Raw genomic sequence first — 24,819 nt, forward strand, 5'->3', positions numbered from 1 at the left:
GCGTTGCAGGCAGTGGTGCTGGACAGTTGTTGACAACCATTTTCACATTGAGCATCGTTTAGATCTGGGCTGCTGATCATCACTGATCGCCAGCTCCCCCTCACTTGGACAACTGCTCGAACATTATTGTCATACCTGCCTCCCCTTCACACAAAAAACCGTAACAGACCACAATTTACACTGAGTGTTCCCCCTCTCTCTTTCTCTGTTATAACATGGCGGTTTTGACATGGTGCCAAAATGCGCATTTTGTTGCTTTACTCGCTTTGGCCAGAGGAGAAAGCGACCCTTCCCGCACCCCCCACCCCCTCCTCTTTCAAATTAAAATGCATCTTTTTTTGTATTTTGCTGGCAACGTTTCATTCTCACGTTCTGCTCGGTCAGCATTTTCCATTTTCGCCTCATCTTCGTCAAGCATGTCAGCAACACCTCTGAAGGAGCCCCGAATCCCTGCTTTCTGTGTATCTCAACAGGCAAGAAAGAATCTCCCGACCAATTTTTTTTTGTTTGAATTCCCTTTCGCTCTATCTTTGATGGAAACTAATCTTCACACATGTGGAAACAATTGGATATATAACAAAGTCGAGCGATATTTCCAGATCCCCTTGAAATATCCGATGTCCCTATCATATTGTGTGTTACGTATTACATTACTGGATTAAAATGTTTTCTCAAACCATTTGCCTTTTTGTGTGTTGATCTGTGCGATTCAAACGAAGAGCAGATTTTTTTTTTATAAAAGTGTTTGACATATCGCAGGTTGACATATCGAATGTAAAATAATACACTGAAAAAAAAACACATCTCAGCCTATGAAAGTCCCATACGCCATTCAGATTTTTTTTTCAATAAAAGATGGCCCTCCCCCCCCCGATACACCAGGTTGTGATCAGATTGATAATTAGAGCTTTGCTCTGTGTTTTGACTCAGAAAGGGTGACCTCAGCTAGTCTGACTGCAATGCTCCCAGTGATGACTGTGTATCAGTCCTGCAATGGCAGTGGCGATGGAGGGCGAAAAAAAAAATAACGCCCCGTCAAAATAAGGGACCGAGCACCTGTTGCTATGGAAAATCCTACATGCATTTGCCATGTGTGATGTTGTACTTGGCAGTGAGAGAGATTTTCTGGAGCCTTCCATTGCCTCAACACCCCCCCCCCTTTCCCTTCATCTGGAATCACTGGGAATAGCTGGCTAACATGGCGTCTGCTGCCTTTAAACTTAAGGTTAACCTTCATAGACCCCTTCGCAACAAATAACCACAAAAAAATGCGCTCACAACGTGACATCCCCAAAACTAGCCCCATGCCACAATTCTGAACGTTCATTATTGTTGGCTGCTTCGAATAGATCTATCTGCACGTTATTGCTGCAGCAGACACACGATTGCAAGAAATGTATCCGCTCCCACCGGCTAACTTTAAAAGTAAATAACAGCGAAAGAACCCCCGAGATCCTGATTCCTACAATAACGGGCATACACTGAAGACATTAGTACTTGATTATGGAACATACGTAAAATCCTAACCACTATATTCTGCTGCTGGTCACACTGACACTGGGACGCAAAAGATAAAACAGTGACATGTCTAACACAGACAGCAGTATAGATATTTTTACAAATGTATCACTGAAGAAAGCATGCAGTTTACATTTATAACACCCCCCCCCCCCCCAGATTTGCGTGCAGGTGGAGCAAGGTACGATCCATCGAGATCCCCACAGGGACATCAAGTAATCCTCGGGGGAATCATTTACTATTGCACAGTTACAGAACAAAATTCTCCAAATGGGCTGCACTGATGCAGAATTTGATGCCATTTTGGTTTGCCGGCGCTATCAGAAAACGAGCAATTAAGTTCCAGAGACGGGCTGTAGAAGTGGAGTTTGGAAGACAGCCAAGCTTCAGATGATAAACTAGCTTTAGCTGCAGCGAATACTAAGACGTACCAAGGCTTAGCTACATTTTTGTTCGATGTAAGACTTTTAGAAAAAAGATCACACACACACACGGCCAGATTACACCGAAGGAATATTTCAGCTTTTAACAGCTCCTTCGCTTAATCAGAAAACGCCAATAACACCTCCCAAGTTCACGGTGAAAGTGAACAACGGTTAAAATGTACAGGAGGACACATCTGCAGAGAGCTCTGATGGAACCTCCCCCCCCCCCCCCCCCATTAAAAGAAAAACATCACCATCTTTGACTGCTTTTAGATTCGCGACCGCCGTTCGAAAAGTTGACAATCGGAAAAGATATTGATTAGCTGATGACTTTAATAGTGATCCGAGTGTAAATTACCCGTTGCCAATCCAGGCCTGGACCTTTTCCCTCGGCTGATTCTTCCAGCGTCCTCCCCAGCCGGCGCGGCCTCCTTGAGGTCCCCTGCACTTACTGCAGAGCCCTACCGGGTACAGCCTGGCTTCCGCGCAGTCCTAAAGCCCGTCACCTCACTTCAACCTCTGTGAATCCTCCCAGAGGATACAGTACACACTGAAATGCCACCAAACCCCTCAATAGTCAGCCTGTTGCAGCATATTCCTCGTCCTACTTTGAATTAAATTGTAGATATCTGCAAAGCGTAAGCTATCCCCTTGCTTAACGTGTTTGATTATATTCGCGGATAATATTTAACTTTCCAGTTTCCCACCACTTTTCCAGTTTCACGACCAAAACAACTTGAAGTCAACAATTTTTTTTAAGTGCATTCAAACCTCTTTATTACAAACCTGTGAGGATCAACAAAGTAGTTCTTCTTATCAGGATCTGATGTGGAGTTTTGAGCACCTTTACAGAGCTTCCACTTCGAAGCAGGGGCAGAATATAATTACCTCTGTCATCGTGGCTCGGCTGGATTTCGCTTCACTCATTCCCTTCAACACGACGGCAATTATGCACTGTGATTATTTCCACTAATTTAACTGCTGACAGAATATTTACTGCCAGCACTTTTTAGGAAGGCTGAATGTCAAGATTAGTGAGATAAACAACAGATCACACGATAATTTCAGATTTTACAACTTCTAAGAGATGCATTACTATAGTTAAAAACAAATTACTGCGGATGATGGAACTTAGAACAGAAACAGAAAATACTGGAAAATCTCAACAGGTCTGACGAAAGGGGGGGGGGGTCATTGAAACGTTGGCTCAATTATCTCACCATAGATGCAGTCAGGCCTGCTGAGATTTTCTAGCATTTTCTGGTTTTGTATTATAAAATGTCTTCTCTAGCACAATAACCAATTCTAATTTTAGAAATGTTACATAAATCAAAGTTACCATAGAGATTCTTGAATCTAAATCACAAATCCGTTTTATGGTAATCAGTGTGTTCCTGTTAAAGGATATTAAATGCCAGAGCAATATAGACTATATGTTGACACCATCAGCCATTCACTCAAAATCGATTAAATATATTTAAACCGCTTGACCAAAGTATAACAATGAAAACAGAAAATGCTGGAAAATCTCAGCAAATCTGACAGCATCTGTGGAGAGAGAACAGAACCAACGTTTCGAGTTTGGATGACTCTTCCTGCTCTGAGGAAGGGTCATCTAGACTCGAAACGTTGGCTCAATTCTCACTCTATAGATGTCAGACCTGCTGAGATTTTCCAGCACTTTCTGTTTCAGCTTCCAGCATCCGCAGTATTTTGCTTTTATAACAATGAAAACGTTAAGATCTATCACTAATTACTTTTTGCTTAGTTTAGTATTAGCTCCCTACCTTGAACTTTGATAAACTTTAGCTTAACCAATATGTGTTTTATAAACATTCTTTGTGACACAATGGGCTTGTGTGCGTTTGGGTAACGACGATCCAGTTGCGCAACCAAATAAACTGAAGTTTTCCGCAAACCTTTTACACTTCAATATTAAACACTGACAGCAATGCGGATGTAGGAGTTTGTGAAACAGAAAGGATGGTCATTCTGAAAGAACATACCATTGTAAATGATAGCGGCGTTACAGTTCTAGACTTCAGTCACTGGTTTTAGCTGCAGATCTTAATTCTGGTTAACTGCATGACATCATCATTGGACCACGTATTTACTTATTACAATCTTTATGAAAGTATCTCCAAAGTTTACTAGTGTGTTTTTTGTTTTAGAAACACATATTCGAAGGGTGTAAGTTTCGGTGACAGTTGTGCATAATATTATCCCCTTTACTTCATTAAATGGCCTATATTTAATGCCTAACTCCAGTCTCAATGCATTAAATAAAACTAATAGCATGTGGGTGCAGAAAACACTTCATTCACTGTCTTATTTTCCATTGCGTTTTTGTCCAAATAGAGGTTATTGATTGAGTCAGCATTATAGAACACAATTTATGTTTGCAAGAAGTGAGTAAATCAGAAATGGTACACCCTTTTTCTCAAATGTGCCTACGAAGAAACAAAGAATGAATAACACGTCCAATATTACAAATTAACATATTTACTCTGTTTTCCTTGATAGGGGACACGGGAAGTTTCAAAGTTGTAACAAACATAAACATGATACTAGCGTTGAATACCTTTGATTTATCATCTGACTTTTGTTATTTGATACGTGAAAACTAAACTGTCAAAATACAGTTAATCATGTTTGAAACTACTCTTTTATTTGGACAATTCATTTTTTTGATATATTACTGCATATGATTGGATGCAAGAAGTTGCTTATAGATTGTGAACAACATTGGGACTAAATCAGTGCTTACTGTGTGAAAAGCAAACTTTTGGCTTGGTAATTTGCATTAGACCGGTAATTTGCTTTCATCCAGACTGCATAAATATAGATTAGTATAATGCATCTGAAATATCCACAAATAAAAACAATCATTCAAAAACATGACCTCAATATGCATTCACATTTAAACAGCAATCGCTTCAATTATGATGCTCATAGATTATCAAACCCGATGCATGCAGCGTTACATCCGCAACGTATTCTCGAGGGGGGGGGGGGGGTGGTGGTGAGAGACACAGTGAGTCAATCAAGGTGAAGGACGTCAGTGCTGGGGAAATGAGACGTTTTCCCACTGTTCACTCAGTGACAGTATTACATTTTTCACGTCAGCTGTGAAGAATGCGTTGCCTTTCAACGCTTCCAAATCAGAGGGCGCTCTTCCCGCATTGAAACACACGCCATGCAAGTCAACGTGGGGCGTGCAGCCACGGGCTGCCTTTCCCAAAGAAGCGGTCTCTCTCGCTCCTTACGTGAAGGCAATTTCTGTGGTGGATTCTCACACTCATTGCAAACTCTTCACAGAGAGGGGTACAAACAATCCTAATGACGCGCATCTTACAGCGCCTTTAACGTTGTAAAACTTCCCAAAGAAATCGATTCTTTCTGGCTGAGGATTGAAATTGGTAACACCCAGATGCAACATAGCAAATGAAAAGGTAAAATAAAGGTTACCTGGATCTGCTCTGACGGAGGATCATCTAGACTCGAAACGTTGGCTTTATTCTCTCCCCACAGATGCTGTCAGACCTGCTGAGATTTTCCAGCATTTTCTGTTTTTTGTTTCAGATTCCAGCATCCGCAGTATTTTGCTGTTATCTGGATCTGCCCAATTAGGGATTGTAAACCTATATAGACATCTGTTGCCAGACATCATGTTACTGTCTGGCAAACCCTTTGCGTGAGCATTTAAATTAAAAGCCAAAAACTTTAAAGTTTTTTTTTGGCTACGAGTTAAGATGACATTAGGTCATGATCACATAACGGGTCAACTTAAATAGCGATGACGTAAGTCAAGCAAAGGTTGTTGGCACGCAGTCATTGCTATCAACGACTCATTCGTTCAAAACAATTTGCAAAAATGCTCAATGGATGTATTAGTTGGATTTCTGTCTGTCCTTAATGTCTGAACTGGAATTAAGCGCAAGGACCGCTGGAGTCGAACTGCCTTTTGGGCCATGTGGTCTTGACTGCTCATACTTCAGCTGTTTGGTCATTTCCAAACAATTTACACAAGAAAAAAAACCTCCAAAAACATTGGGACATCTTGAATTTTGATTGGCATCTGTCGCAACTTCCGATCTATTCCTATACAACATCTAAACATCTGTATGTTGTAAGTTGGACGCTTTGCAAATGGACAGATGTCAACCCTGAGAATAGTGCAAGAAGCAGCATCAAGAACATTGACTGTTCTACATTTTTGTTTTGGAGGATTAAAGTTTAAACAAGTCCCTTACACTATCGTTTCACATACAATTGAGCAACAACGTAGCAGCCGATAACGACTAGAATCGCCGAGAACAAATGACTGCTCGCAGCTGGTTGAAGATCCTGTACTTATCACTCGCCCCACCCAAAGGTCAAGGTCAGGTGTTGTAAACTGACTGCAGGGTGGGAAGTAATGTTCAACATTATGTTTCCAAACAACCCCACACAGAAGATTAACCCAAGAAAATTAGCCCTGAAATGAGGGTGGGGGCGTTGACTTTTAAACAGCTGGTCCAGATCAAGAAAGCACTATCTCAAAAAAAGTTTACCCTTCCCCACAAAGAAAATCGCACACAAATGTACAATTTTCATGTGGGGTTATTTTTGTTTTAAGGTTCTGGAATGACGGATCTAAAAGGGCAAAATAGGAAACACTACATCAGCCTTCTAAAAAAAGACTGCGTCACGTATATTCTTCTTTAGCAGAAAAAAAACAAGCAACCAGCGATTCTCCCTCCGCCCAGCGCCATTAGGGGGAAAAAAACATTCTGCCGCAGTAAACGAAGACGCCTGGGTGGCTGATCTGGCGTTTGGCTTTCCCAATCTGACAGGGAACTTCAGCATCCCCGGGGCCAAGCTTCTCTCACCCAGTCTGCACATGGCGTGTCATCTACCATTAATATTTATTTTACATCTTGCTTTCAGAAATAAAACTGCAATTTCCCCAATCTCAGGGAATGCGCAGATAATCCGGGGCCAGGGAAGAAGTGGATTAGTCAACCACCCTTTTCTGCATAAATCACCTGGCTCCTCTTTCCTTACCCCAATCCCCAGCTTTCATTTTCAAAAACACGTTTTTTTTGCATGTTTTAATCATCGCGGGGGTTAAGTACGAGCCGCTTCCCGAAAAAAACCCCTAGATCCCAAACTATTGAGTGTCGCTCTATTCGGTGAGCTCTATCCGGGTGAGGTGCAGTCACACTCACGCACACACCATCCACTTTTTTTTTGCAAATTTGCTCCCCGCTCCGCTCTTTGGGTTATTTTTGTTGCAAACCTCTGAACTTGGTCTTGCCTGAATTGCAAAGCCGGATCACATTGTAGAAAATGGCGTTGTGGAAAATCCCCAGCCCTTTCTGTTACCTTCAGCTTCCAGCCTTTGTTGTTCAGGTTTCACTGACGGCCGAGGCGAGCCCCTCAGTAGATTCCTTGCAAAAAAAATTAACATAAACTCCAAGGGATGAAGGGGGAATGGCGTTTATAACCGAGCGCACGGTGCAGTTTAGATTGAAGGTCTAACTTAATTCGGTGAAAACCCGAAGCTACAACACGTATATTGCTCCCTTATGACAATAGGGCTTTCTTTGGTGGTCTTTCTGTGTGAATTAATAAATGTGCGAGGGTTTTTTTCCCCTCTGGTTTTGATTTTTTTTACATTGCGTCATGTGTGGAAATCTCGGAGTACTTTTTCTTCCTATTTTAATGACGCCCCTTTGAAAGCAACCGGGCTAGAATATGGCCTCAACAATTGAAGGGTTGACCCACAATGACAAAACAGACGGCAAGCCCATTGTCACCGAGCGAGGAGAGGTTTCACCCGAAAATTGTACATAGTTGACAGGCTTTACAAGAGTTCACACGTGAAGTAGGTCGTTCTAACGCATGGTAAAACGAAACAACCCACACCCTTAAAAAGAGGTGAAATGAACATATGCAACGGTCTCGCTTTCCATTTGTAACAGAAACAGAGATACTATTTTGATTTGAGTATTTGCAAGACAGCGAAAATCCAAAATCAGGCGTTCATTTGGCATTGGGCTGATTAATGGCTATGCACGAATTGTTTAGACCATCTCACAGAGTGTCTGCATTGCCACACAAACTATTGAAAATCTTCTGGGTAACATATAACAAAGGACACCACAAGGAAGACAGACAAGGTGTATTGATAAGCACAGAATTAGATCGATTAATACAAGGGGCGCACGATTTTCAATGATTCCAGTTTTTTTTTAAGCAAGTTGTTCTGGTTGCTTCACTGGTTCACGGGGATATTAAGATTTAAATGTCAGATTCTTACTGAATTCTTGTTTAATCTGAGATCCTGTCAAGCTGTCAATTTGAAAGTATTGTTAACAATAGGTTAATTAAGTTGAAATTATGTGAATAGACTAGCAATGTTATTAAACTATTGGCATCTTGTCATTTCCTTCTCTCTTAAAGAAATGAACTTGAAAATCTGGAACCATGATCTTTTGCCATTGAAACAGCGGAACAGAAATTCCCCCATACTTGGGACAGTTGGAATACATGGGTTAAGGCAACTGAAATGGGCAGATGCTTATGTGAATGACAGGCAACTGTGTCAAATGCTTGCTGAGCAAGGGTTAACATTATAAAATTAATAAATTGTTTGCTAGCAAATTCATCTGAAAAACTAAACTTTCAAAAGTAGGGTCAATTTCTGGCAAGGCTACTTTCTTCACACTAGCCAGTTACTTTGCAGGAAAGAAGCAAATGTACTGTAGCCAAATTTGCAGACAGCACAAAAATAAGTGGAAAGGCAAGTTGCAAGAGGGATACACATAGTTTACAGAGATATTGATGGGTTAAGTAAGAGGGCAAAATGTTGACAAATGGAGCATAATGTGGGAAAATGTGAAGTTGTTCATTTTAGAAGAGAGAACAAAAGAACTATTATTAAAATGGAGAAAAACTGCAGAAAGCAGCAACACAAAGGGATTTGGGGGGTGTTTGTGCATGAAACACAGAAGGATAACACATAGACACAGTAGGCAACCAGGAAGGGTAATGGAACATTGGCCCTTATTTCAAGGAGATTGGAGTATAAGTGTAGGAAAGTGTTGCAGTAACTGTACAAGATCATTTGCAGTCCTGTGAGCAGTTTTAGTTCCCTTATTTAAGGAAATATATTATTTCATTGAGGGGGAGTTCAGAGAAGGTTCACCAAGATGATCCCTAGTATGGAGGGATTGTCTTATGAGGAAAAGTTAAACAGATTGGGATTCTACTCATTGATACTAGAAAATTGAAAGGTGATCTCATTGAAACACATAGGATTCCTAAAGGCCTTGACAGGATAAATGCTGAGAGGATGTTTCTCCTCATGGGAGAGTTTCAGAATAAAGGAGTGTCAATTCAAGATTGAGATGAGGAGGAATTTCTTCTCTCAGAGGGTTATCAGTCTTTGGAACTCTATGCCACAGAAAGCTGCTACGGCAGAGTCATTCTGTATATTTAATACTGAGATAGATAGATTTTTGATCAGGGAATCAAGGGCTGGGAAAGTGAAGAATGTTGGATCAGCCATGATTCTATTGGATGCTGGAGCAGGCTCGACAGGCTGAATGGTCTACTCCTGTTCCTATTTCTTTTAGTTAACCAGTAGCTGTAAGAAAACCAACCTTTTCTAAATTGGTTCATTTCATTTTCACCATCTTTAAAATACACTTTGCCTGATTAATGGGAGCATCAGAGACAGCACTAATCAAACTCTAATAAGTGAAATCATTCTGTGACACAGAGTGAAAGCGAGTAGAAGTTAAGGTCCCATCCCAAAGGACCTTCTTGATTGCATTTTGAATCTGTAAAGCACATCATAGATATTTGGCAATTACGTTTTGGTTAAGAAAATTAATTTGCAGTGATAGTGCCACGTTTTTTAAAATAAATGTATCACTAATCAATAGTTAGAAGTAAAATCTTAGCTTGGTGAACAACTCTTCATTCTATATTTGCACATTATCAAATCCCATGGATGTTAAGTGAAGCAAACTGCATTTACAAATCAGGAGTTTTGATTAAAATCAGGAAAGGTTTTCTGATGATTTAAGAAAGACATATGGACAAGAATGTACCAATCACAATTACCCAAGGAAGTTAAGGATATCACCAAACCAGAAGAAAAAGCATACATTTGCAAAGATTAGTGGTAGATCAGAAGATTTGATGTAATTGAAAAAACAGCAAAGGATGACTAAAATAATAATGAGAGAAATTAGAGTATGAATGAAAGCTAGCTAGAAACATAAGGACAGATAGTAAGTTCTTCAACAATATTTTAAAAGGAAAAGAATAATTAAAGTGAGCAAGAGTTCTCTAGAGAGTGAGTCTGTGGACTTAATAATGGAAAATAAGGAAATGGCAGACGTGTTAAACAGATATTTTGTGTCTGTCTTCACTGTCATAGATACAGGTAACATCCCAGATTTACATATAAATTAAGTAATGAAAGGGAGGAAGGAACTTGAAACAATTTCAATCACCAGGGTAAATGTATTGATAAAACTATTAGAACTAAAGACTGATAGGTCATCAGGATCTGACGATTTTATCCTTGGATCCTAAAAGAAGTGGTTGTGGAGATAGTAGAGGAATTTTTCCAGAATTCCCTAGATTCTGGAAATGTCCCAGCAGTTTGGAAATAGCAAATGTAACTCTGCTATTCAAGCAAGGAAGGAGATAGAAAGCAGGCCACTTGGCCTAACACTGATCATAAGGAAAATGCTGGAATCTATTATTAAGGAGGTTATGGTGAACACTTAGGAAATCTTTATGCAATTAGGTAAAGTCAGTATGGTTTTGTAAAAGAGAAGTCACGCTTAACTAATTTATTAATATTCCCTGAGGAAGTAATATATACCATTGGTTAAAGGGGAACCTTTAATTGTGGGTGGACTTGGATTTCCAAAAGACATTTGATAAGGTGCCACATCAAAGGCTACTACACAAAATAAGTGTTCATTGTGTAGAAGGTAACATATTATCATGGGCAAAGCATTGGTTGGCAAGCTATGACCAATAGAGTGCCACAAGGATCAGCGCTGGGGCCTCAATTATTTAAAATCTGTATAAATAATTTGGATGATAGGATCAAATGCATTCTTGCTAAATTTGTGGATGATACAAAGACAGATAAGAAAGTAAATTATGAGGTGGACATGAGTTTACAAAGTGATTGAGCAAGAAGTGGCAAACGGAGTACAATCATGGGATTGTCTAGTAGGAGAAATAGTGAATCAGCATGTTATTTTCATGAAGAAAGTTTGCAAAACTTGGTGATACAGAGAGACCTGGATGTCCTGCTGTATGAATCACAGAACATTGGTATGCAGGTACTGCAAGTAATTAGGAAGACAAATGGAATGTTGTTGTTTATTGTAAGGGGAATGGAATAAAAAAGTATTTTTACCCATTGCTCAAAAACAATCTTCAACACAACAAGAAAATTTCTCAAGGGTTCCTTCAGTACTCTTGGGAGGTCAAAAGGGTTTTGTGGCTGGAAAAGTTTTAGAAACTCTGGTAAGGGGAATACTGTGTCCATTTCTGGTCTCCTTTTTTAAGAAAGGATACAAGTGCATTTGAAACAGTTCAGAGAAGGTTCACTGAGCTGATTTTGATTTTGATTTTTCATTTTGGTTTGATTTATTATTGTCACATGTATTAGCATACAGTGTAAAGTATTGTTTCTTGTGCTACCGACAAAGCATACTGTTCGTAAAGAAGGAACTGAGACAGTGCAGAGTGTAATGTTACAGTTATAGCTATGGTGCAGAGCAAGATCAACTTAATGCAGGGTAGGTCCATTCCAAAGTCTGATGGCAGCAGGGAAGAAGCTGTTCTTGTGTCAGTTGGTACGTGATGGAAGAAGGTGGAAGAGACAATGTCTGGGGTGATGGGATCCTTAATTATGCTGACTGCTTTGCCCAGGCAGCAGGATGTATAGACAGAGTCAATGGATGGGAGGCTGGTTTGCATGATGGATTGGGCTACATTCACGACCTTTTGTAGCTTCTTGCAGTCTTGGGCAGAGCAGGAGCCATACCAAGCTGTGATACAACCAGAAAGAATGCTTTCTATGGCACATCTGTAAAAGTTGGTGAGAGTCGTAGCTGACATGTCAAATTTCCTTAGTCTGATTCTTGGAATGAGGGAGTTATCTTATGAGATAAGGCTAGCAGGTTGGCCTATACCCATTCGAGTTTAGAAGAATGAGGGGCAATCTTATTGATCCTGAGAGGAATTGACAGGTTGGTTGTTGAGAGAATGTTTCCTCATGTGGGAAAGATTAGAATGAGGAACACTGTTTAAAAATAAGGGTTCTCCCCATTTAATACAGAGATGAGGAGAATTTTTTTTCTCTCAGAGGGTCAATGGTCTGTGGAATTCTTTTCCCCAGAGAGCAGGGGAGGCAGGATCATTGAATATTCCTAAGGCTATTAGATAGATTCTTGATTAACAAGGGAGTCAAAAAAGAAAGAGGGGTTGACAGGACAGTAGAGTTGAAACCACAATCCGATCAACCATCTTATTCTTTGCGTCGTCGATGGAGACGGGAGAGGTTCTAGAGGATTGGAGGATTACGGATGTGGTTCCTATGTTCAAGAAAGGGAATAGGGATAGCCCAGGAAATTACCAACTGGTGAGTCTAACCTCAGTGGTTGGTAAGCTGATAGAGAAGATCCTGAGGGACAGGATTTATGAACATTTAGAGAAGTTTAGTATGCTCAAAAGTAGTCAGCACGGCTTTGTCAAAGGCAGATCATGCCTTACAAGCCTGGTTGAGTTCCTTGAAAATGTGACTAAACACATTGACGAAGGATGAACGGTAGATGTGGTTTATATGGACTTCAGCAAGGCGTTCGATAAGGTCCCCCATGCAAATCTTCTTGAGAAAGTGAGAGGGCGTGGGATCCAAGGGGCTGTTGCCTTGAGGATCCAGAACTGGCTTGCCCGCAGAAAGCATTGTAGTTGTAGATGGGTCTTTTTCTGCATGGAGGTCGGTCACCAGTGGAGTGCCCCAGGGATCTGTTCTGGGACCCTTGCTGTTTGTAATTTTCATAAATGACCTGGATGAGGAAGTGGAGGGATGGGTTGGTAAGTTTGCCGACAACACAAAGGTTGGTGGTGTTGTGGATAGTTTGGAGGGATGTCAGAAGTTGTAACGTGACATAGATAGGATGCAAAGCTGGGCAGAGAAGTGGCAGATGGACTTCAACCCAGATAAATGTGTAGTGGTCCATTTTGGCAGGTCAAATGGGATGAAGGAGTATAATATCAAGGGTAAGACTCATAGCAGAGGATCAGAAGGACCTTGGGGTCCGGGTCCACAGGACTCTTAAATCGGTCTCGCAGGTAGAGGATGTGGTTAAGAAGGCGTATGGCGTACTGGCCTTCATCAATCGAGGGATTGAGTTTAGGAGTCGGGAGATAATGCTGCAGCTTTATGAGACCCTAGTCAGACCCCACTTGGAGTACTGTGCTCAGTTCTGGTCGACTCATTACAGGAGGGATGTGGAAGCTATTGAAAGGGTGCAGAGGAGATTTACAAGGATGTTGCCTGGATTGGGTGGCATGCCTTATTGATGGAGCTCAGTCTTTTCTCCTTGGAGAGCCGAAGGATGAGAGGTGACCTGATAGAAGTGTAAAAGATGTTGAGAGGTATAGATTGGGTGGATTTTCAGAGGCTTTTTCCCAGGGCTGAAATGGTTGCTACGAGAGGACATAGGTTTAAGGTGCTAGGGAGCAGGTACAGAGGAGATGTCGGGTTAAGTTTTTCACTCAGAGAGTGGTGGGTGAGTGGAATTGGCTGCCGTCAGTCATGGTGGAGGCATATTCAATAGGGACTTTTAAGAGACTTCTGGATGAGTACATGGGACTTAATAGGATTGAGGGTTGTAGGTAGGGATATGATCGGCGCAGCTTGTGGGCTGAAGGGCCTGTTTGCGCTGTAGTTTTTCTATGTTTCTATTAAATGGTGGAACAGGCTCAATAGGACAATCGGAATACAATATAACTAGGAAAATCAGCAGAGAACAGCAGAGTAGGACAAGCTGCTGGAAAATGGTGGAGCTGTGGGGAGAACGATTCTCACAAGAAACCTATAAACACCCAGGGTGTTAACAAAGTAATTCTCCTACCCGAACCTCAGCATGGATAACTGTGTGGACAGCTATACATCAACAAGGAAGTCCTCACTGAAATATACCATCTGCTGCAGCCACAACTGCACTCCCACTGTAGGACAAGGACTGCATTGCCAGTAGCTATGAAGGTGACTATGGCTATAAACCCTTCTGCATCCATAGCTGGAATTATTTTCAACATATCTCAGTTTTCCATTAACTGTTGCATAAGGTTTTACATTCAAAGAGAGCTGACTACATTTTATTTCCTCTTACCTGAGACAAGTAGGTAGAGCGAGCATGTGGCTTTGCAGCCTTCCCCATTGACTGCAACCACATCACTTTGCAGGTGCTACATGTCAAATCTGAAATGTACCAAAACCGAAAGGGATTCCACTCCTTCAGCGTAGAGCTGTTATATACCCACAGATGGTGAATCATGCAGGTCAATGCCCAGTATCCTGGCAGCAATCATGATGACTTAATTCTGCAGTGAGCTGCTGTGCTGTGTGTAGGAGAACCACCAGTACAAACCAGAGTGACTACTGGGTGACAAGGGCTACCTACTGATCACATGGCTCTTGGTTCTGGTGCAGAACCTATGCATATGATGTATGTAATGAAAGCCTCGTTGGTACATATAATGTGAAGGGCTCAGCATTAGCATGCAGATACTGAACCATATCTTCCTTGGTTTGTCACCCTATTCTCATTTACCTGCACCAAAAATTCTTCCATGCTGGTTGAGAAAGGGGTTGTGTCAGGTCAGGAATGGGGGTTGAATCCAGTTGGATTGGAGGGGGTGGTGGTGAGAGGCAAGGCTGTGGTAGTCCCATGTGGGTTGCAAGGATTTACTGGAGAGTTGGGGGTGTAGGGGGAATCCCCAGAGATTTGGAAGTGTGGGGGCTGGTGGGGGGCAGTGTCGTGGGGTTGATCAGGATCTTTACAATAGTTACCTTGAAGTTAGAAGAGATTTTAAAAGTTTTCTAACCTTTTCTTGTTAACTATTAATGTAACTTTGTCAGAACCATCCGAAGCGTGCAATTTAAATTATATTAGGATGGTTCCCAGTGCAGCACAATTGCCCAGAGGAAGTTTGCACTTCTGGTCAATTACTGTGCAACCCATTACCTGTGAAGTTCCAAGAATGATTCCCCAGCACATCTGTGGAGCACTGCCCCAGTCAGTCCGGAGCTGGGGAGCTGAAACAAAGCTTCTGCTAACTGAACCACTCTGGGGGAGCCGTGCAGTACATGACAGAGTAAATGCTAAGATTCATGACAATCTGCTCTTTGATGAGCAGACAGCCTTAGGCATCAGCAGCTAAGGAGATGCAGGAGTACGAGAAAGGGTGGAGGCAACCTGGACAGGCTTATTCTGGCCGGACTGTCCAAAAGCATCTTATCATTTTGTGATATTACTAAACAAGCACAATTTCCCATTCACCAACACGCCTTACCTTTTCTCTCTCAATGCCCATCTCAGTATCTGCTTGTGATGAAAGTAAGAAACACAAAGCACCTTTCAAACCAAGTTCATAAAACATACCATGCCACACATATTGCAAACAAAGATAAACTACTCACCTTTTCACATTCCTTTAGTACCCATCTTCCAAGTACCTTTGTGTGTGTTCCAATGCAGTGCCACCCCAATAGCTTCAGCATGGTTGTGGTAGGCTGCTGATTTCAGTGGAGGAGACAATTGATGGCCTTGCAGAATAACCTTGAGCAGCTCAGGGCCTCGAGAACTTGATTATGAATCGTACCATCTCTGTATGGAAAGCAGCAATCAGGCTGGCTGACTGACGGGGAACAATGGGGCAGTTGCATAGTGGCAGGGGAGGCAGTATGAATGTTGTCATCCTGAGTCAGGGTTACATGTCTGTGCTCCATAGTGCCAAGGCCATATCACTGGGGTGGTAGCAGAGAAATCCTATGTAATGTGTTGGAAGGCAGGTTGGTGAACTTGCAAGTCCCTTCAAACACTACTATTCGCAGCTATGTGAGCAGAAATCTGATCTTCCATTGCAGTTCCCAGAAATTGGATGGCTGCTGCTTCTGCTGCAATGGAAGCTGAGACAATGGCCATCATATACTATACCCGGCTCAGTCCACAAATATGTGAATGGAGTTGATCATCAGTTTCGTGTTGGAAAGAATGGACCCCAACCTCTGTGTAAAACCCTGTGCAAAGTTGGTGCTGCTCTCCTCAATACTTAACATTGTATGTAGATTTTCTGGCAGGACTGCCAAGGTGCCAAATGTTTCATTCTGCATATCCTACAACTTTCATCTGTCGTCCACCATTTCATAGTCTTCACCTGTGTCCTCTGCAGAAGAACTCCCGTGCAGTCTCATCCTCTGATAAGCTGTAACATTTGTGCATCATTTGTCCCAACCCTTTTTTAGCCAAAAAAGGGACTGGGGAAGTAGTGATAGTTCAAGGTCAAGATTAACAATCCATTCCACAAATCCATATGATGAAGTGTGAATGATTGTGATGCCACCAGGAATGGATTTCTCAGGGAACAATGTGCAACTTATTTCTGTATATGGGCGATGGTCTAATTGGTTGGCTGTAGCCTCATGCCCACTGTCTTGCCATGTTCATTTTGCACCTCTGAACTATTGTTTAAATTTTGTGTTGTGCCAGAATCAGAGCTAGTGGCTGTGAGTGTGAGGCGAAGTGACATTGTTTCTTCATCACCACGGCCATGTTGGTCTCTCACCACTGCATGGTCATGTGGCTGTTCTTTAATGTGTAAAGGGGAAAGGCACATGTGTCGGGTGTGTTGAGGGATGGGGGATCAAGCAATAAATGCATGCTTACACTAATTGCCACTTGTTAATCAGAAGGGAGTGGATGATGACAAAGAAAGTGGGATATGTTGAGAAAGATTAAGTTTGAGGATCGATGTCACCTTCTATGATTTCAGTTCCACTGATAGACACTGCCTTAGCAATGTCTGGTCCAGTGATGGAGAGCAATGTTTATTCCATGGGGATGAGGGAATACAGTTGTATTTCTCCCCCTGCTGCATTTGTTTGTTCCCAACCTTGTTTGAGGAGAGAGAGAGAAGTATGCTGGTCAATATGACACAACCTGTTTGCTTGATGTTGCAGTCCTGCTTGGATAGCCAGCAATATGTAAGAACTGTGTGATGTGCATGTGAGGCTTGTAATCGTGCTTAAACGTGTAAGGATAAGGTGTAGCTATGAATGTTAGGTAAGAGTCCTGGTTGATGGTGATTGTTGGTTGGTGAGTAATGGGGTTGCGGTGTATGGAATTCTGTGCGAAGCCAGTGGTGCACTTGGTGGGAAATGGTACTTAACGGAGAATTCACTGACCTTGACAATTCCTGTGAGGCCATTTAATGTTTTGTGGCACTGCAGGTCAGCCCTCAGGTCTTGACTCCTGGCATTGACTGCCACAACCATATGGTCCCAATACCTTCTTAACATTTGTTCATAAATATTCTGCCCCTTATGGACACAGCACCTCTCTCCTCCTTTGCATCTGCTCCAGTGTAGCCCCCATCCATGATGTGCCATTATTCAGACTATGTCCACACCAGGGTGATTTATGGAAGGACATCTGCTCTAGTCACAATACACTTTTTTCCTTTTTGACTTGCAGACAGGCTTTAAGTTGTGCAAGCTTTAATTCATGTTCGCCTTTCACAATTTTGGTCCACTATTGAGGTGTGTAGCCCCTCAACAGCATGACGGTACCCTACAGTCATGGCAAAGAGCAGACAGCATGAAGTTGCTTTGCTATCTATGTTACACTGAAAAATGTGAGCCCTTATTCCTGTTTTCGGGGCTGTCTAATTTAGTCCCAGCATCTCTTACATAATTTTGATTGAAGTGGAATATTTTACTTTTCATTTCTTCCATCTTGGTGAATTTTAGAAGAAATAAACCTTGAAAGTAAACTACTTACATAAATAGAATGAAATTTAAGAAACATAAAAGTAAAGTCACCTTGGTCCCTGATGACCATAGCCTGTTCTCTCCCTTTTGATGGGGACAGCTGACTGGTGATGATATGAAACAAGGTCAAAGCATTTTTACTAACTGTAATTTTGCTTTTCTGTATTGACAGATTGCATCTTCCACCCTCAAACTCCCAATCCTCTTCCACCAACTCCTTTAGAATTGTCACTTCTGGTCCAGCACCACAAGGACTGGCAATCCTTCAGCACATCTTATTCAATGTACATATTAACTGTTGGTGGGCTATTTTACCACAGGTAAACTTTACCACAAGTAAAGTTTACTTATTAGTGTCACTAGTAGGCTTACATAAACACTGCAATGAAGTTACTGTGAAAATCCCCTAGTTGCCACACTCCAGCGCCTGTTCAGTCCATCAAGGGAAAATTTAGCATGGCCAATGCACCTAACCAATTTCCTCCCAGTTTTTTGGACTGTGGGAGGAAACCGGAGCACCCAGAAGAAACCCATTCAGACATGAAGATAACATGCAGACTCCACGCTGACAGTGACTCAAGCCAGGAATCGAACCCAGGTGTCTGGCGTTGCCACCATTCCATCCCAGTGTTCCACAGCCAAAATTGAGCTCAATCTGACATGATGTCCAGGTATGAGAGATCTGTTGAGATGACCTAAGTCAGCCTTGGATTGGCATCAAACCTAGGATATTCCTGGCTAGCAATGCTTAGAAGCTCATTGGGAGGGACATTTACTCAAGGGAAATATATCAGTTTGGGTCAGATATTCGCTTTATTCCCCCATCCCCATGTTGACATTAACAGGCAGTAAAATCAGGTGATATGTCTGACCTCAATCCCCACCCCAAACGTCTTGGTGGATTAGGCTAAAATTACCAACCCTAATGCAACTATCAGTGCTGATCTAGCCCAGAATTTAATCATGCCTCTTGTGTCAACCTGTCCAGCAAGACTTGGCGCATTAGTTATATGCAAATCCCTTCAAAGCAATCTCTGTCATGCAAAGCTGTGGATATCCAAATTCTCTCAATTCATTTATTCACACTTAATGCCAAATGCTCCATCAACACAAATTTATTCATCAAGATTCATGAACATTAATGCTGGAAATAAAAAGCCAAGTAAAACAATGAAATCGCACAAAACAATTCCCAAAGTTTCTCCAGTGTAATTGTTTCCTAAAACTGAAGTGAAAATGCTCATGTCGAGAAGATGTTACATTCGCTGAAATATCAAAATGTTACACATTTCAAAACATTAACTTTACCTACAAATTTATCTTTTTAAAAGCTTTTTTCAGAAACCAAGACTCAGCCTCTTTCAGATGGTACTTTTCAGTTGATACTTTTCTCAGCTCTCACCCAGAGCCTGCAATTACTAGAAGGTTATAGAGTGACGTATTTTCAAATGTGGTAAGATGATCAACTCCTTGTGCAACTCAAAAACAATCTTCCTTTGTGTTATAAGATGATTTTTGAGTTTCCTTTTCCAAATTACTTGTAAACCAGATTTTCAGTCGCACTAACAGATCTCGGCTGTTGAATGAAACTTAATGAGTGAGGAGGAGAGGAAATACCTGGGACTGAGCCAAATTGGTCTGGGCACATGTTGCGGCTGCTTTGCTGCCAGAGGGTCACCCAGACTCGAAACGTTGGCTCTCTTCTCTCTCCACAGATGCTATCAGACCTGCTGACATGTTCCAGCATGTTCCGCTTTTGTTTCCAATTCCACCATCCGCAGTATTTTGCCTTTGTGGAACAGGAGATACATTGATGATTCTTTTTGGTTAATTCTCACAGTTGAATTGTCAACTTTAAATTTATACATAATGTTCCTTTTTAACCTATGTAAATAATCTAAAAAATGGGTAACACACCAATGCATGTTGTAAATATGTTTTATATATAATTTAAATACAAGTATGTGTTTGTCATGTATTTCAAATTGCTGGATGAGATACATTTTAAGCACTAAGAAAGGAGGTGTCGCTTGAAAGATTTGATAACAAGTGTCTATTTTGAGGATAGTGAATGATAGAAATGATGTATATGGAGAGTGAAATAAACCTACATTGGTGGAAGTAGAGAGAGAGAGGAGAATATGTGTTAAAGATGTTATGGTTCAAGTCAGAAACTCCAGAGTATTCTATGGAGCCCAGCTGGATCATAAGTTTTGCATCTTGAATTTGGCTAGGATAAGAAAGAGATGTTTTACTTTAGGTATAATTCAAGTGACCCACAAGGGAGCTTTTATCAAAGAAAGTTTATTTAAGAATACAGTTAATATATAAAGTAAGAAAATTGGCAAGAACTTTTGTCAATTACAAACAAGAAACAAACAATCATGATAATGTATAATCCTTAACAAAGAGAGCTACAATATTCCGATCAAACCAATTCCATAGACAAAAGATCTTTTTCACAGATTTAGCACAGCGCAGACTAATGCTCATGTGATACTTGAAATTGAATCCTTTGGTTGAAGTCCACAGTTCTCTGGATTCACTCTGAACAGTCTGAGGACAAGACAGCTTGCCAAAACGCTAGCGAAACTCTGGCCCAGCCCCTAACACAGCAGATTTTTACTCTTCAGGAAAACAAGATCTTATTTTCAGCTAACCAACAGAACTTTCAAAACAACAGGGAGAGAGGGAAAATACTTCTTTTTCGCTTGATGTCCTTTCTAAAACTCAACTCAAACCTATAGCTCCAAATTGAAAATGAAAAAAAAACTGTCCAAAAGCACATGATCATCTTTCTAACAATGCAGGATCATAAAACTAATTCCAGAGTAAATACAAACAACCCCATTTAAGCCACTTAAGTAGCATCAGCGACATTACTGAAGCTGTGAGAGCTGCAGAAGTCATTTTTTTTTAAAAGAAATGTTTTTTAAAGGTACACTAACATCACAAAGTTCATCTATAATTTTTGCAAGAAAAAACACCATGCAGGTTAGGTGATAAGACAAGGATGGATGAATTCATTCCTTGAATTATAGGATTGTGGTTACTGCATGTAGTGACAATGTAAATCCATTTATAAAGATTTCCTTTTCAGTATTTTGAGCAAAATCATGAACACAATCAAAAATAATAGATCTCTTCATGAACGGATCTATAATATCAACATACATAACGACCATAAAATCTTACCATAGTTTAGATACTGAAGTGTAATGACAAAAACATAAGACATGTAGAAAATGATGTAAAATAGATGGAATTCAGTTAGATTAAATAGGTTGATGCAGTAAATGCCATCAATAAACCAACAGAATGAGTAAAATGATCCCACAGTAATTTTCTCCCTTTTTCTTTTCCTTTCTGTTGAGGTTGTTGACAGCTTTCATCTCAGTTGTATGAGTCCAGAACGTTGGCAGGTTATTTGACCATCTAAACATCCTAGCTGAAAGTGAGCCACTGCAACCAGAGTCAATGAAGAGCAATCAACTTTAACCCTTTCATGCATAAGAATGTAACCCATTGCTGATATTATCACATTGCCGCCATGGCTGAGGTCAGTCAACTCAGCAATAGGGATTTAAGGTTGGCTCTTCCTATTGTAGTGGCTTACTACAGTTACACATTTATCCAAATCAGGCAATTTGCTTTGGGGAGGGATACCTGAGACTATCAAGGTCAATTTTGTCAGTACTGGGAACTGTATTTCTAGTTTTATTTATGTGAGAAGCCAAGGTAAAAGTGTGAAAATTCATTGTGCTGCTATCAACTCAGTTAGTCCCTGATTAGTTAGCAACTGGTTAGTTCAAATCTCACTTCACAATTTTTGGAAAATATATAAGACAAAATATACCATGATATAGCAATGCTGTGAAATCAAGCTTGGGGGTTTGAAAGCTTTCAGAAGGAGGGATATGCTCTATAGGTTTAAGATCCTGGGAAAGAGTGAGTTAGTTTTTATTGAAAGAGAGCTAGAGAAGAAGCAGAGGTCATCTCTAAGCTGGAATTTTACACTGCCCCATCTGCAGGTTTCTAGGCAGTGAAGGGGGAGTGTAGAATTGGTGAATGGAATTTCCTCCTAGTTCCCATCTGCCTTGACCACAGAGCAATTTGATGCTGGGGAGGTGCATGTTTGGAATGTGCATCTCTGTAAATAAACGCTGATAAAAATGCATAGACCACAACAGCTATGATGGGGTGCCATGGTGGCATAATGGTTAACACAGTAAAAAGTCTGACAACACCAGGTTTTAGTGTTGTCAGACTTTTTACTGTGTTTACCCCAGTCCAACGCCGGCACATCCACATCATGGCATAATGGTTAGCCAGGGACCTGGGTTTGATTCCTGGCTTGGTTACTGTGCGAAGTCTACACGATCTCCCCGTGTCTACATGAGTTTCCTCCAGGTGCTCCGGTTTCCTCCCACAGTGCTGGTTAAGTGCAGTGGCTATGCTAATTCTCCTTCAGTGTACTCAAACAAATGCTGTACTGTGATGACTAGGGGATTTTCACAATAACTTCATTGCAGTGTTAATATAAGCGTATTTGTGATACTAATAAATAAACTTAAACTTAAACTTGAACTTAAGTTGGGATGCCCTGTTGATGATTGTTATTTCAAAGGTACTGTCAACATGGTTGAGAATCTGTAGTTATAGATGAAGGGACATGGATAAGATAATCGTTTAATTCTAAACATAAGAACATAAGAAATAGGAGCAGGAGTAGGCCATCTAGCCCTTCAAGCCTGCCCCGCCATTCAATAAGATCATGGCTGATCTGTCGTGGCTCAGTTCCACTTTCCCGCCCTCTCCCCATAACCCTTAATCCCCACTCTTATCAAGAACCCATCAACCCGCTTCTTAAAAATATTTAGCGAGGCAGCCTCCACCACTTCAACGGGCAGAGAATTCCAGAGATTCACCACCCTTTGAGTGAAGAAGTTCCTCCTCAACTCCGTTCTAAACCGCCTCCCCTTTATCTTGAGGCTGTGCCCCCTAGTCCTACTGTCTTTTTTGAGCGGGAAGAGTCTCTCCACCTCTATCCTATCCATCCCATTCATCATCTTATACGTCTCAATGAGATCTCCCCTCATTCTTCTAAACTCTAACGAGTACAAGCCCAGTTTATTCAGCCTCTCCTCATAGCTCAATCCCCTCAACTCCGGTATCAGCCTAGTAAACCTCCTCTGCACTCCCTCCAGGGCTAAAATATCTTTGTGCAGGTGCAGCGCCCAAAACTGCACACAGTACTCCAGCTGCGGCCTCACTAATGCCCTATACAGCTGCAGCAAGACCTCCCTACTTTTATATTCAATCCCCCTCGCTATGAAGGCCAGCATCCCATTCGCCTTCCTGACCACCTGCTGCACCTGCAAGCTGGGTTTTTGCGACTCATGCACAAGGACCCCGAGGTCCCTCTGCACCGTCGCCTGCTGCAGTTTTTCGCCACGTAAGTAATAGTCCTTCCTACCATTCTTCCTACCAAAGTGGACCACCTCACACTTGCCAACATTAAATTCCATTTGCCATTTCCTGGCCCATTCGCCCAGCCTATCTAGATCCTTCTGCAGACTCTCCACACCCTCCGCACAATTTGCCTTTCCCCCAATCTAAAGAAAATAGATGGCGCCATTCAGAGTCTTTTGCCTAGTTTTTCTGATGCATCCCCTTCTGATGTGACTGTACGGTATCATTCAGTCGAACCTCCTTTGATAGACAAGTTTCTCGAAGAAACCAGTCAGTCTTTCTAACCTTATAAATAACTATATTTTTATTACTGTGGCCAGTTATGAATTTGTCAAAAGATTGACAATATAGGGTAAGTTACCCTATAATGTGGGCAGTACCCACATGTGGATTGTGAAAAGATCAAGAAGTGGAAAGACTCTTCCCGCTCAAAAAAGACAGTAGGACTAGGGGGCACAGCCTCAAGATAAAAGGGGAGCGGTTTAGAACGGAGTTGAGGAGGAACTTCTTCACTCAAAGGGTGGTGAATCTCTGGAATTCTCTGCCTGTTGAAGTGGTGGAGGCTGCCTCGCTAAATATTTTTAAGACGCGGGTTGATGGGTTTTTGATAGGAGAGGGGATTAAGGGTTATGGGGAGAGGGCGGGAAAGTGGAACTGAGCAGCGACAGATCAGCCATGATCTTATTGCTCCTATTTCTTATGTTCTTATTTCTTATGTTCTTATTAAGTTCCAGACAATACAGGAGGCACAGATACCTTAATTGTCCTCTGATCTTTTTCAATTTTCTTATTCCTGATTCTCCAAGTGAACCTTTCTGACTTCCTTCCCCTTCATTGTTCATCTTTTGCATATTAAAGCTGCAAACATTGCACAATACATTTTTGATCATCTTTATCATCTAGTGATTCTTTTTAATTTAAAAAAAAGTCAAGCTAATATTTATTTGTCCATTTTTTTGTCACTGAATTAGCATGGGCTGATCAGAGGGGTCAATTTTCTTCAAATAAACTGATTGCAGAAATCATTCAACTTTATCCAAAAGGATGCACTCCCACCCTCTCATGCCTCAAAAAAACAACAAGGTGCTTTTCTGACATTCCAGTTTCTATGTCATGCAGATACATTGGACCATAAGTGGTGCAGGCTTCCTTCCCTCTTTATGTAAATAACTCCACCTTTAAGGTTGAAGTTGAAACCTTGGGTTAACCTTCATTCTAGCCACTTTACTCCATTCCACGTGTACCTGTGAGATTTAAGAGATGAGAACTGCCCATTTCCTTGACTTGAACATTATTTTTCAGGAATGTTCAGTCATGTGT

The 24,819-nt window shown here is 41.3% G+C and overlaps 1 protein-coding gene across 11 annotated transcripts in view; it reads right to left on the reverse strand.

Moving 5' to 3' along the window:
- Nucleotides 1–7,571, reverse strand: part of LOC145344930 (DNA (cytosine-5)-methyltransferase 3A-like) — a 505,928-nt gene extending 498,357 nt beyond the window's left edge. For 10 of the 11 annotated variants that reach the window (XR_013887006.1, XR_013887007.1, XM_080192268.1 and 7 more), the window contains exon 1: nucleotides 2,302–2,386. The gene's annotated coding sequence lies outside the window, so the exon portion shown is untranslated. Of the gene's footprint in view, nucleotides 1–2,301; nucleotides 2,387–7,310 lie in introns of those variants that run through there. The other variant, XM_080192264.1, reaches the window with a different exon arrangement.
- Nucleotides 7,572–24,819: the final 17,248 nt, after the last annotated feature.

The sequence above is a fragment of the Carcharhinus amblyrhynchos genome, chromosome 7 (genome assembly GCF_965287045.1).
Source record: "Carcharhinus amblyrhynchos chromosome 7, sCarAmb.v2.hapA, whole genome shotgun sequence".
In the NCBI taxonomy this organism is placed as follows: domain Eukaryota; kingdom Metazoa; phylum Chordata; class Chondrichthyes; order Carcharhiniformes; family Carcharhinidae; genus Carcharhinus; species Carcharhinus amblyrhynchos.